The sequence below is a fragment of the Thermobia domestica genome, chromosome 11, assembly GCF_964235325.1.
Source record: "Thermobia domestica chromosome 11, izTheDome1.hap1.1, whole genome shotgun sequence".
NCBI classification, from domain to species: domain Eukaryota; kingdom Metazoa; phylum Arthropoda; class Insecta; order Zygentoma; family Lepismatidae; genus Thermobia; species Thermobia domestica.
In genome coordinates this window covers 163,557,440-163,570,041 of record NC_137464.1, presented here as the reverse complement: position 1 = coordinate 163,570,041, position 12,602 = coordinate 163,557,440, and the positions used below count along the sequence as shown (strand labels likewise).

The 12,602-nt window shown below is 35.8% G+C and overlaps 1 protein-coding gene across 3 annotated transcripts in view; it reads left to right on the top strand.

Annotated features, from left to right (window-relative positions):
• Positions 1-12,602, top strand: part of LOC145663692 (uncharacterized) — a 68,738-nt gene that overhangs the window by 19,816 nt on the left and 36,320 nt on the right. Inside the window, exon 3 of one of the 3 annotated variants that reach the window (XM_081729788.1) lies at positions 11,870-12,179. The exons of the other annotated variants lie outside the window; for them this stretch is intronic. The gene's annotated coding sequence lies outside the window, so the exon portion shown is untranslated. Of the gene's footprint in view, positions 1-11,869; positions 12,180-12,602 lie in introns of those variants that run through there. 3 annotated transcript variants of the gene reach the window in all.

Below are 12,602 nucleotides of genomic sequence, written 5' to 3'. Positions count from 1 at the left end.
TACATAGTTTGAATTTTGTGCAGTAAATATCCATAAGTTAAAATTATACATAACCAAGTACTACTTATAAAAACAAATTGACAAGCTAATAAAATGTTTTTGAAAACGCTAATATTTGCTTTATTTTAAGACTGTTATTGTGGGCGAGAGCAAGAATTTCCGAATTATTTTAAGACTTATATTGTCTGGTAAAGAATATTTGAAAATCCCTTGAGCCAAGAATGTGTATTCGGATTCTTCCACAGTCTATGATGAGTGATACAAATTCTTCTCTGACTTCCTCTCCCAAAACAGCAATACAACTTTTAAACTAATTGAATAATTCTAACATATTATTTTCTTACGTACCCGTTGAATGCATGTCCCTTTCCTTCTTTCAATAAATTTTACACATTTTAATTCAGAGCTTTAGTTTTTATTTTAACTAAATTTCAACGGATGCATTAAAACTTACACTTCCATGATTTCAATGACGCACTTCCATGACTCTTCTTATGAACCACCATTCTCTAAACAGATGTTCTTAAACTGTTTGTTATGAAGCCGTCCTCCTTCGGGAAGAGGACCATCATCGTCGGGCAAAGGTGGGATTAAGAATGCAGCTTCATTCATCATTCAATGATTACCTTTCATCTGTCTGACCTCTGAATTGCGAATTCTGTTACCAGATTCGCGGAATCCGCTTGACAGAAAATAAACTTTATACACCCTCCTCTGACTGAGGTGGATGTGCAGCATTCCGTCTTAGCTTTTGTCCAATGTTTTCCTTATGCTAAAAGAAATCACACCTATTACACTAGTTAACAAATTTAAACTTTTTGTTTGTTACATGAGAAAAATCACCTGATCTTAAAGGAACTTTTTGCGCTGAATTCGAATATGCACTCGGTTTCTCTCCTTCACGTACAGTTTTCCCGTAACAGAGGGATTTTCGGGAAATTCCCTCAAAAATTCCCCTTTTTCAGATATTTTATTCCCCTAGCTCCTGTCCCCTTACATATAGTAACATAGAAATTATACCTAAGTATACCTTGATTTATATTTAATAAACCCTAAAAGTTTCGTAAAAATCGCTTTGTTCTTTCTAGAGAAATAAATATATTTGTATGTATACTGTGTGCACTGTTTATTGCACCGGATAGTAATGCTTCCAGATCTCCTGAGTTGGGGTAAAAACGATTTGCTAGTCAACAACACACTTGTATTGCTCTCTGTAAATTAGAAACGTGTATAAAAATAGAATGTACTTCCAAAGTATATTTTTTTAAACGTACAGTATATGTATATCTTAATACATATATATACAATTCTCCAAGTTTTTTTGTTTTGTTCATGAAATGGTTATCAATATTTGTTATCAAATGTAACAGAATGCAAAAGAAAGAAAGAATGGAATACAGACTCATTGTTGACAACAATGAACTAATGCAGTCTGAATTTTCCACTACGGTATCGTTTCCCCCCTCCCCCCGCGCATTTCTTTCTTTCTTGTGTTCTTGACACCTGGTGAGGGAGTTTTGTACATTTTTATATTGACGTGTGGTTTAACACTACTTCACTTTCAAAGTTGTCTTTGCTGCTAAGAGTGCTTTCATGTTTGATCTTAACGGCATTATACCCAACTAAGACCAGAAGTTTAGTTTGTGATCAGTACAATGGCGTCAAGAGGACGGCGTTCGTGTGTTAACTCACCAAATAGTTTTTGTTATGTGTGTGGCCAGTTTGTAGTTAAAGGACAGTGTAGATCCATTACGCCATCGGTGAAACTAGCATATTATATATATTTCGGATGTCGTGTGGGAGATCAGGACAAAACTTGGGCACCCAACATAATTTGTGCGTCGTGCTACGTCACTTTACTTGCATGGGCCAAAGGGAAACGGAGGTTCATGAAATTTGCTGTACCAATGGTGTGGAGAGAACCCACCAACCATCTGGATGATTGTTATTTTTGTCTCACAGTAGTTAAGGGACATTCTAAAAAAAGCAAGTACACAATAAGTTATCCCAACGTTAAATCCGCAATTAGAGCTATTCCGCACGGGGATGAACTTCCACTTCCCGAGCCCCCTACCAACTGGGAAGAGATATGGCCAAAATACTCTGATGATGATCATGACCTTGATGAACCATCGACATCAACATGTACATCCAAGGATCCAACGTTCATCCCTGACTGTGTTCGCGAGCCACATTTTATCCAGCAATGTGAACTTAATGACCTAGTCCGTGATTTGCACCTGACAAAACAAGAGGCGGAACTTCTGGGATCAAGGCTCCAGCAGTGGAACTTATTGGATGCAGAAACGAACATATCAGTGTACAGGAAAAGGCATGTTCAATTTTCAAGCTATTTCTCAATGCAAGATAATGTGTGCGTATGTACGGATATAAATGGGTTGATGGCGGAGCTAGGAATTCCTTACGTTCCAGAAGAATGGAGGTTATTTATCGACGCGTCAAAGGTCAGCCTTAAAGCTGTCCTTTTACATAATGGAAATAAAAAACCTTCTATACCACTTGCGCACTCAGTGAAGATTAAGGAATCCTATGACACCATGTCAACTTTGCTAAATCTTATAAATTACAAGGACCATTGTTGGCAAATATGTTGTGATCTCAAGGTAGTTGGTATTTTATTAGGACTGCAGTGCGGTTACTCGAAGTACCAATGTTTTTTATGTTTATGGGATAGCCGAGCTGACGACAAACATTATGAAGTGAAGGAATGGGAACCTAGAGTGAATTACGTACCTGGAGAATGCAACGTCAAATACGCTCCTTTGGTAGATCCTAATAAGATATTACTACCGCCACTTCATATCAAGTTAGGACTTATGAAAAACTTTGTCAAAGCCATGGACACATCTGGTGAAGGTTTCAAGTATTTGCGAGATAAGTTCCCTAACCTGAGTGATGCTAAGATTTCAGTGGGAGTGTTTATTGGTCCCCAAATTAGGAAATTAATGCTTGATGATAGCTTTGACAGCAAGTTAAACAGTGCTAAGCTAGCTGCCTGGACAGCATTTAAGTGTGTTGTGCGCAACTTTCTGGGCAATAACAAAGCTGAGAGTTACACAGAAATCGTACAGGACATGATACAGAAATACAAAGAGTTGGGTTGTAGGATGTCTTTAAAAATCCACTTTTTGCACTCCCACCTCAGCTTCTTTCCTGCTAACCTAGGTGCTCTCAGCGACGAACAGGGGGAAAGATTCCACCAAGATATAATGGCAATGGAGAAAAGGTACCAGGGACGATGGGATCCTTCAATGATGGGGGACTATTGTTGGGGTCTTGTTAGAGAATGCAACATTTCTTACAAAAGAAGGAAGTAGTGTACGTTTTTGTAACCCAATGGAAGTTTCATATATTGTGATAGTTTTGATTGTCTTTTCATGACCTTTTGGTACATTTGTATTATTGTTTATTGTAAATTGTCACACTTGTAAATTATATTGTATTATATTTTATATATGTGTTTGTGGTAATAAAGCAAAACGTTTTACCTCAACTTAAGAGATCTAAAAGCATTACTATAAGGTGCAATAAACAGTACACACAGTATACATACAAACATATTTATTTTTCTAGAAAGAATAAAGCGATTATTACGAAACTTGGAGGGATTGTTAAATATGAATCAAAGTATACTTAGGTATAATTTCTATGTTAGTATATGCAAGGGGACAAGATCTTGGGGTGTAAAATAAACGAAAAGGGAAATTTTTGAGAGGATTTTCCCGAAAATCCCTCTGTTACGAGAAAATCGTACGTGATGGAGAAAAACCGAGTGCATATTCGAATTCAGCGCTAAAAGTTCCTTTAAGAACAGGTATTTCCTTTTATGTAACAAAACCTTTGTTAACTAGTGTTATTTGTTACTTGTTGTGGGTTGATAAGTTGTGTTTAGTTAATTCAGATTTTTCTTCTTATAGGCCTATACGTCTTCTTATTCCGGGTGTATATGTTTTTTGTCAACGGAAATAGTGGTTTGATGCTTCTCACGAAACCAAGTTTTCTACACCTTTATCCTTCGGTGAGGAAGTGTCAATCTGATCACTAAGGGAGTAGCATTACTTCTCCTCATCAATGTGCTGGTGTAGTGTTGCAACAACCACATGAACTTTTCATGTGTTAATAATAAAACAGTTGTGGGGAAAGTTTTTAGAGTCCAGCTCTCTCGTAAAATGGCTAAATCTTATGTGGTCGGGACCAGAACTCAACCCAGTCTAGAGAATATGGAGAAGACAACTATCGCAATTCCTGTAGTTCAGTATCTTGTAAATAAAGAAAAGAACGTTGATAATGCGAGTGCTGAATCCAACAGTCCGAAAAGTACTAAACGCTTTTCCCTTTTGTTACAAAGTTGCCATCTATACAGCCAGACAGGTAAAAGACATTCGAAAACTATGAAAGAGTACTTTGTTAGGGGAAACGAACTGTAAAACTACTTATATTGGATAGCATTGGATCAGTTAACGTATTTGTAAAGAATCACTGTCTAGGCTTTGTAACTGTGTAACACTTGTCTTTCATTATATGTTCACAATGTTCACGGAAGACGTATTCAAAGAGAATATTCGGCTTTCTAAAGTTACGCGTAACATCGTTCTGGACACATGCTGAAAAACTATCGTCTCAATCAGTTGTGGGCAATTAAACCGGATTTTCGCTCTTTAGAAAAACCGGTTTCTGAAGACTGCCAAGAAACCGGTTTTTCAAATCTTGTTTGGCTTTCAATGAAAATCCGCTTTCTGTTTTAAAACAATTTCAGTTTTGTATTAAAAACCGGTTCGATTTTCTACCAAACATTGGCTTCCATTTTCTATCAATGGTTTTAGAAGCCGACCAGTTATCTATCAATCTGATTTTTGAGAGAACGACACCGGATTCGGTGAAAAATCAACCGGTTTTGTAGAAAACAGAAATGTTTGGCCATTCCTTCTCTCAATCGTTCAAATGCGGTAAATACACAGTGAAATAACAAAGAACTATACAAATGTTCTCATCCCAAGATCATCCAGCCTCAATGGCTAGCGGAGCGGGAGCGAGTTGCACACACGGTTAAAATTAAAAACCTTTGTAGAAATCATTACTCACAGCACATGGAATACAATCATTAAACAAATAACATTTTTATAGATGTATGATTACTTTTCGAACGCAGTGTAGTATAAAGCACGATATTAACGAAATGGAAAATGACAATCCACACTAAAATAAATTGGCACAGGATACACAATTCAATTGAATTTTGCTTCTGTGATAATAGTGTAAGTACATTCAGAAGACAAATTCAATTATTGTTTATCTTCTAAGACAGTTACACAAGGAGTGTAAAACCCAGTTTCGTCTCTGACTGAGTCTCTTCTACGGTCACTTGAGAGCAGAAAATATATTTATTATTCTGACACTGACTGTTCTACAAGTCACCTATTTAGAATAATGATGTACCTTGTTTTAACCCTTGTCCATTTTTATAATACTATAATACTATAATTATCTATTTTTTTAAAAGATATTTTGAGTTTAAGATAAATAGGCTTTAAAAATCTGAATTATATTATATTTTGCAATCTTTGGTAGGTGTAAGCAAAGGCTAAATATTATACAACAATAGAGCTGGATACAAAATCTTAACAATAAGGCGATTGTTATGATTAATTTTAATAATTAAATAAATTGCGTTTCCTCAGAGGGGAGGGAAAGCGAATCATGAGTAGGTGTATTTAAGCGAGCTAAGGAGAAAAAGAGTAAGAAAAAGAAAAAATGCATAAATACAATAAGGAAATACCCCCTGACTTCTAACAGTATGATTCGCTCGTGATGCAATATAATCAGGGTGGTAGATACTTTATTTCATGCAAACGTTATAGCGTAATACCACCCGAAAAGTGACCACCTACTCAGTGGCATCGTTATGTGCCACAGTCAAGTGCGTGCGTCAACACGCTGATACATATTCCACAATCAGTAGTGAAGTGTACTATGAGGCTCTGAGGCCGGGCCTACCCTGTTGTCTACCGTATATTTTCTTTATCTTTGGTTTCTTATAAAATAAAGTCAATACTTCAACATTTAGCTTTTTTGCTAACAAAATAGTAGGTTGGAAACACTTGGAGACCTTTCCGTCTGAGCCTCACCAGCTCGCTAGACAGGCTTACGAGCTATGCTGCTCCGGGAGCGAATCTATTATCGCCCGATTGCACATTGCTGGGAAGGATTGCTAAGATGCCTCTGGAAGTTTAGTTTTAGCGTCGCAGGCATCTTTCAGGCACGTAGCCAAAGGGGGCCCGCCCCCTTCCTTCTTCGAGACCAGAAATGAAAAAATTAAGGAAGGATGAAACAAAATGAAATGAGAAAAAGAAGGATCATCGTTAAAAAAAAAAAAACTACAGGAAGCTTTTGGTTACTCTTTCTTATGAGGAGATTTGTATTACTTGCAATACATGGTGGCGAGGTGAGCGAGATATCGTGGAAGAGTCAGGGAATTTGAAATTTCTAGAAAAGTTACAGAATTCTCAAAATTTCTGCTACTAGTCAGGGATATTTCAAGCTTCCGCAAGCGTAGCGAGTAACAGCGTGGACATTTTTTATCATAACTTTTCGTCATCGCATCCTTGCAGAATCAAACACGTTATTTCAAAAACAATTTTCTACTGCTCCTTTAACCTGTCATTTGCAACCGACAGTAGTTGACGGAATAATAAAAACCAAAAATTATATGGATTAGGAGTTCTATTAGCATTTGATTCAACAGAAAAAGGAACGCAGATATTGTAAAATATTTTACGAGACATTATTGAGTATGTACTTTTTATAATAGTAAATATGTACTTTTCATAATAGTTGAGATCATAATGAAGGGAAAATTGTTATATTTGAATGAACAAAGAAAGAAACGTAAATTTTGTAAAATATTTTTCAATGCTTTTTTTTATTCTTTTATTACTCGAGATTTCTTCATAGTTTGTTATTAAAATACTTGCCAACATATCCTCATTTTATTGTCCTAACAAACCAATATATGTTGATAGTAAAGTAGTTTACATTGATCAAGCTCCTGAGCCTTCAGAATTTCATATCACGTCCCCCCCCCCCGTTACGAAATCCTGGCTAAACGAACCAATATATGTTCCAGTAAAATAGTTTAGAATGATCGAGCCCCTGGTGTGATGATCACAGTATTTCATGTCACGGAACCCCCCCCCCCTTCACGAAATCCTGGCTACGTGCCCACATCTTTCAATGCTAATACGTTATAAAATGATTTCCTTAACACAGAGTAAGACGTTTCTGTGTAGAATTATGTTTCTATTAGTGATAACTTGTTTAATTTAGGTATATACTCTCAGGAATTATTTAGAGTAGCTGCTCTCTTTTTCCCTACATTAGGCCTGGTCCATAATACCTTGAAGAACATAAGTTTGATACATTAATATATGTTTAAATTTATCAAACGCTTGTAACAGACTGTTTATTCTGTTCCAGTTTTATTTTGTGTAAATAGTTGTATTCAATGTTTAATTATTTGCCTGTTTATTTGTCTAATTTTAATTACGGAATGTTATTTTAATGTATTAAAATTTACTAGAATTTTGCATTGTTCATAAGCTTTATGTACTAGTAATCATGTCATCTCTTTAAATACTGAGTAGATGCATCTTCTTTTCTTCTAATGTGTGGTGAGATTAACCATCATGCACTTTACTACGACTGCGTGTTTATTTGTATCTATGTAGGCATCTATGTAGTGTATATACGAACCTTGGTAGGCATTAAAATTATTAGCATCAGACAAAATGTCAGCAAGTTTTATGTTTTATCATAAGGAGAATCTAAAAGTTAATCGCCATGCTACCAGTGCATATCAGAAGGGAGAATTTAGAATATGATCGGACATGTTTTCCAACATTAAAAGATATGAATTTAATGAAATGAAATAAGGTTTGTCTTGATATAATATGTTATTAAAAGTGAAGATACGTCGTAATGAATTTCTGATAAGATTAAACGAATAGAGTCTACGGTGATTAATCGTCTGGGAAACGTATGGTCTGATTATGAATATTCTTTTTCTATCTATGAATTTAAAGTAATTTAAGAAGCATGTAATTCTCCGTATCTCTTTAAGTCTGATGGCTAACATGTATTCTATATGTGTCTCTTATCATTAACGAAAAGCATGATGATGCCTGCAAAATATAAGATGTATCAACTAATATAAGGAAGTAATCTGCATGATTTATGTGCATGAATATGTTAGATGTATATACATGAGCATATGGTTTATATTGCATGAATATTTTCGTACATATCGATTTGGATGCCGAATAAATGCATAAAATTAGCTATTAGGAAATTAGAATTATTGTCATTATTAGAAATTTTAGATACTTTGGTTTTAATTTTTTTTTTTTTTTAATAAAGGAACTTTAACTGTTCGATTAACTCACTATTCGTGCCGAACTTGCTCTTCAAGTCGAAGTCTGATAAATTACTCCCAATTACAAGCTTCCCATACCGGAAGAGGATCCTTCCTGTTATGAGAAGTTTGATAATAACATAGAGAGGTGAGAGGCAAATTACACGCTACCGTACAATAAAATAATAATAGTTGTGTGTAATTTTAGTTGAGGTTTCCATTTCATAGAATCAGTGGGGTATTTGCGATTTTGTTCCGAGGGTTTTGCTTGTTTCCGAAGGGGCTTTTCTAACTTTATTCCTGAGAATATGAAAATTCTGCAATATATATAAAACAATAAAAAGTTGCAATAAAATTTCGGTGAGTGCTTAATCCCGAAAGCCGCCCCCTTAAATATGCTACTCCATAGAATATCTTGCTTTGATTCAAATGAAGTTCCTTCTGACAAGGAAGGGTCACGCAGTGGCTCCGCTGAGATCCGAACGAGACAATTGTGTTTGCATTTGATATGTTATAACTAGATGAATTCTCAAGTTATACGTGCCACCGAGCGGAATATCGTGAGTTACAACATATTTTGTAATGTAAGACTACAAAACATTTACCTGGCATAATAGTTTGAACCGGGTCATTTGTTCGAAAACGGTTGAGTAAGTGGAAAACTCGGCCAACACGTATCCCATCATTTTCAACGACAAAAATTTTTGGGGTAAAAACTTTGCCCCAGGGTCCCCCGCAAGGTCCCAGACGGGGTCCAACTCAAAATTTTCAAATGACAAAGGGGGTTAAGTGGCACATCATTTGAAAGCTGTTGTAAAATGAAAGAAAATGCAACAAGTCTCGACTCTCTACAACAACCCTGTGCAAAATGGCGATGTGTCAAAGTGTAAACGAAAACTTACTTGAAAAGTCCATGGTCACCCCTATAAATCGGAAACGGTAAGACAAATGTGAAAACAGGAAAGGATGTGTGGCATTATTTTCAAAGTACAACGATTAAAGTGAAAACGTCTTGGCCCAGGGTCCCCACATGGTCCCAGGTGGGGTCCAACTAAAAAGTTTCGAATGGCAAGAGAGGTAGGACATCGTTTGAAAGCTGTTGTTAAGTGAAAGAAGACGGAGCGCATCTCGACTTTCTACGACAACCCTGTCCAAAATTGCGGTGGGTCAAAATGTAAACAAAAACTTAATTGAAAATATATTGCCACGTTGAATCCAGGAGGGCCGCTTCAAACCTATATCGAAAGGATTAGCGTACCAAACTGCTGAAGCTACGAAAACAAATTTGGCATTAATGTTGATTAGTAAGTGACTAAAATATGCAAAATGTTCAAAAACGCAACACCCTGAGTTCAAAATGCCGCACTATGTATCGAACGCATATCCAACTCACACCACTGGTGTTGGAGAAGCGAACGTTTATGGTTAATAGTAGATATCCACAAAATATCAAAGAGTATAATCTGTAATCCAATGTGGCTGCCAGCGTGAAAAATGAGTTTGTATATAAATATGTTATTTCTTGGAATACTGTGACCAAACCAACAAAGTTTGACGCAGCTCGATGTACTGAAATGACTAACACACGTTTGGTACTACTCGCCAATCTTGCAAATGATTTTTTTTTTTTTTTGTATATTTGGTATTGCTTGAAGTATTGCGATCAAAGAAACGAATGACATACAAATGTAACCATCACGAATACGTTACAATAGAGCCCCCGACCTACTGGTGCACCAAGTTCTTTCTGTATGAACTACGTATGACAAAATTAGAAAAATACCCGAAGGTATTCAACTTTTGTTTAGCAGTAGGAGTAGGAAATCAGAGTTGTGTGTTCATCACATATTCGTTATCCTCAAGTAAATAATGTCCAGAGAACCGTGACGAACGTGCATTAAGAAGAAAATATATATGTGTTATTACCGAATGAAATAATAGTTGAAGTGAGTCGAAATTCAATTGTTCTTTAGTCTTCCTATTATTTCTAAATACATAATAGAGAAAAATAGAGATTTAGATTTCTACTATGAATGACATAGGTTTTAAGCGGCCATCTTGAATTCAAGGTGGCCATAGTTTTTCAATTAAGCTTTTGTTTACATTTTGATCAGCAGCAATTTTGCACAGGGTTGTCGTAGAAAGTCAAGACTTGATCCATCTACTTTCATTTAACAAGATCTTGCAAACGATGAGCTTCTTAACCTCTCTTGCCATTTAAAACTTTTTAGTTGGACCCCACCTGTGACCCTGTTGGCACCCTGGGACAAGACGCTTTAACTCAAATTGTTGTACTTTGAAAATAATGCCACACTCCCTTTCCTATTTTCATATTTGTCTCACCGTTTCCGATTTATAGGGATAACCATGGACTTTTCAATTAAGTTTTTGTTTACATTGTGACCCGCCGCCATTTTGCACAGGGTTGTCGTAGAGAGACGAGACTTGCTGCATTTTCTTTAATTTTACAACAGCTTTCAAATGATGTGCTACTCAACCTCCGTTGCCATTTGAAAATTTTGAGTTGGACCCCGTCTGGGACCCGGCGGGGGACCCTGGGACAAAGTTTTTACCCCAAAAATGTTTGTCGTTGAAAATGATGGGATATGTATTGTCCGAGTTTTCCATTTACCCAACTGTTTCCGAACAAATGACTCGGTTAAAACTATTCTGCCAGCTTTGTAGCTTTTATATTACAAAATATGTTGTAACTCACGACATTCCGCCCGGTGGCACGTATAACTTTGAGATTCGTCTAATTATAACATATCAAATGCAAACACAATTGTCTCGTTCGGATCTCAGCGGAGCCACTGCGTGACAATTCCTTGTGAGTATTGACATTTCTAGTGAAGTCATTATCACGTGATGCATTAGTTAAATGTAGTATTGTACTTACTTTAAAGTGCGAGATACAAGTAACAAACGCTTATCCAAGAAATTTGACAGCTAACTGTAAGAATGTACTTACTTTTTCTCGCCCTCCATTTTCAAATATGCAGGAAATGAAAACAGCAAGTGGGGAGGAAACTTCCCTCGTTCCCCCTGCAAATCCCAGACAGAAGAAAATATGAACTGCACTTCAAATATTTGTAGTGGAGTGAAATGAGAACATTCCAATTAATACACATTGTGTGTTTTCTTCATGTAAATATTTGTTGAATAATAATAATAATAATAATAATAATAATAATAATAATAATAATAATAATAATAATAATAATAATAATAATAATAATAGACTACTTTCCGTCTACTTTTACTTATTCACTCTATCTTGTTAAATTAAACAACAACAAAAAACTATTATGTATACAGCTAAGAAAGTTCTTTAAAATAAATAGATTTGGCATTTTTTTTGTTTAACTCAATAAAGAAAATAGAATTATGACTATAATTTTAAACATTTTATGATACATTAAATGTTATTTGTGTTATTAGTTTATCGGACCTACCCTACTTGTGGGATTACGCTTCACCGCTGTCCACAATCAGCTGGATGTTGTGCTCCGCCACCAGAGATGAGTTTAATGAGAAAGCCAGTTGCGAAGTGAGGCAGTGTGTACTGGTAGAAGAGAATGGATTATCCTCCGAGAAAGAGAAGAAGGAAGAAAAAGAAATGAATAAAGAAGTGAATAAAGAAGATTGCTCAACACATATTGAAGAAAACAACAACTGCAACACAGTGAACGAAATAGCATCTACAGCTTGTCAGATCTACCTACCACGAGTTCTTCCCCCTTTACGACTAAGGAAAGAAAAATCAAGAGGCAACTCATGGTATCATTTATTATACTATGGTGTTCAAGAATAGATCTTCCAGAAAATATCTAAATATTTTCAAGAGTTCGAAGAAACTGGAAAGTGTTGGACATTGTCCGCATCTTGCATCAAGTTCTTAATGGAAAGCTGCTGCTGCTGCTTCTGCCATTTAAAACACCTGAGTTTTCTCACAAGGTCTTGCGACAACAAATTACCAACACAAGGAGACTACGATTCCTTCAGTTCAATACGATACAAAATTTTAGGGCAAAAAGTAAAATAATGAAATACATTATTGATTTGTGTGTTGACAATAAGCCTTCTCATACTTTGATTTCTGTGAACTACGTTGTTAGAAAGAAGAAAGAAGCAAAGGATAATCTTTAAAAAATGGATTCATTCAATTCAATTC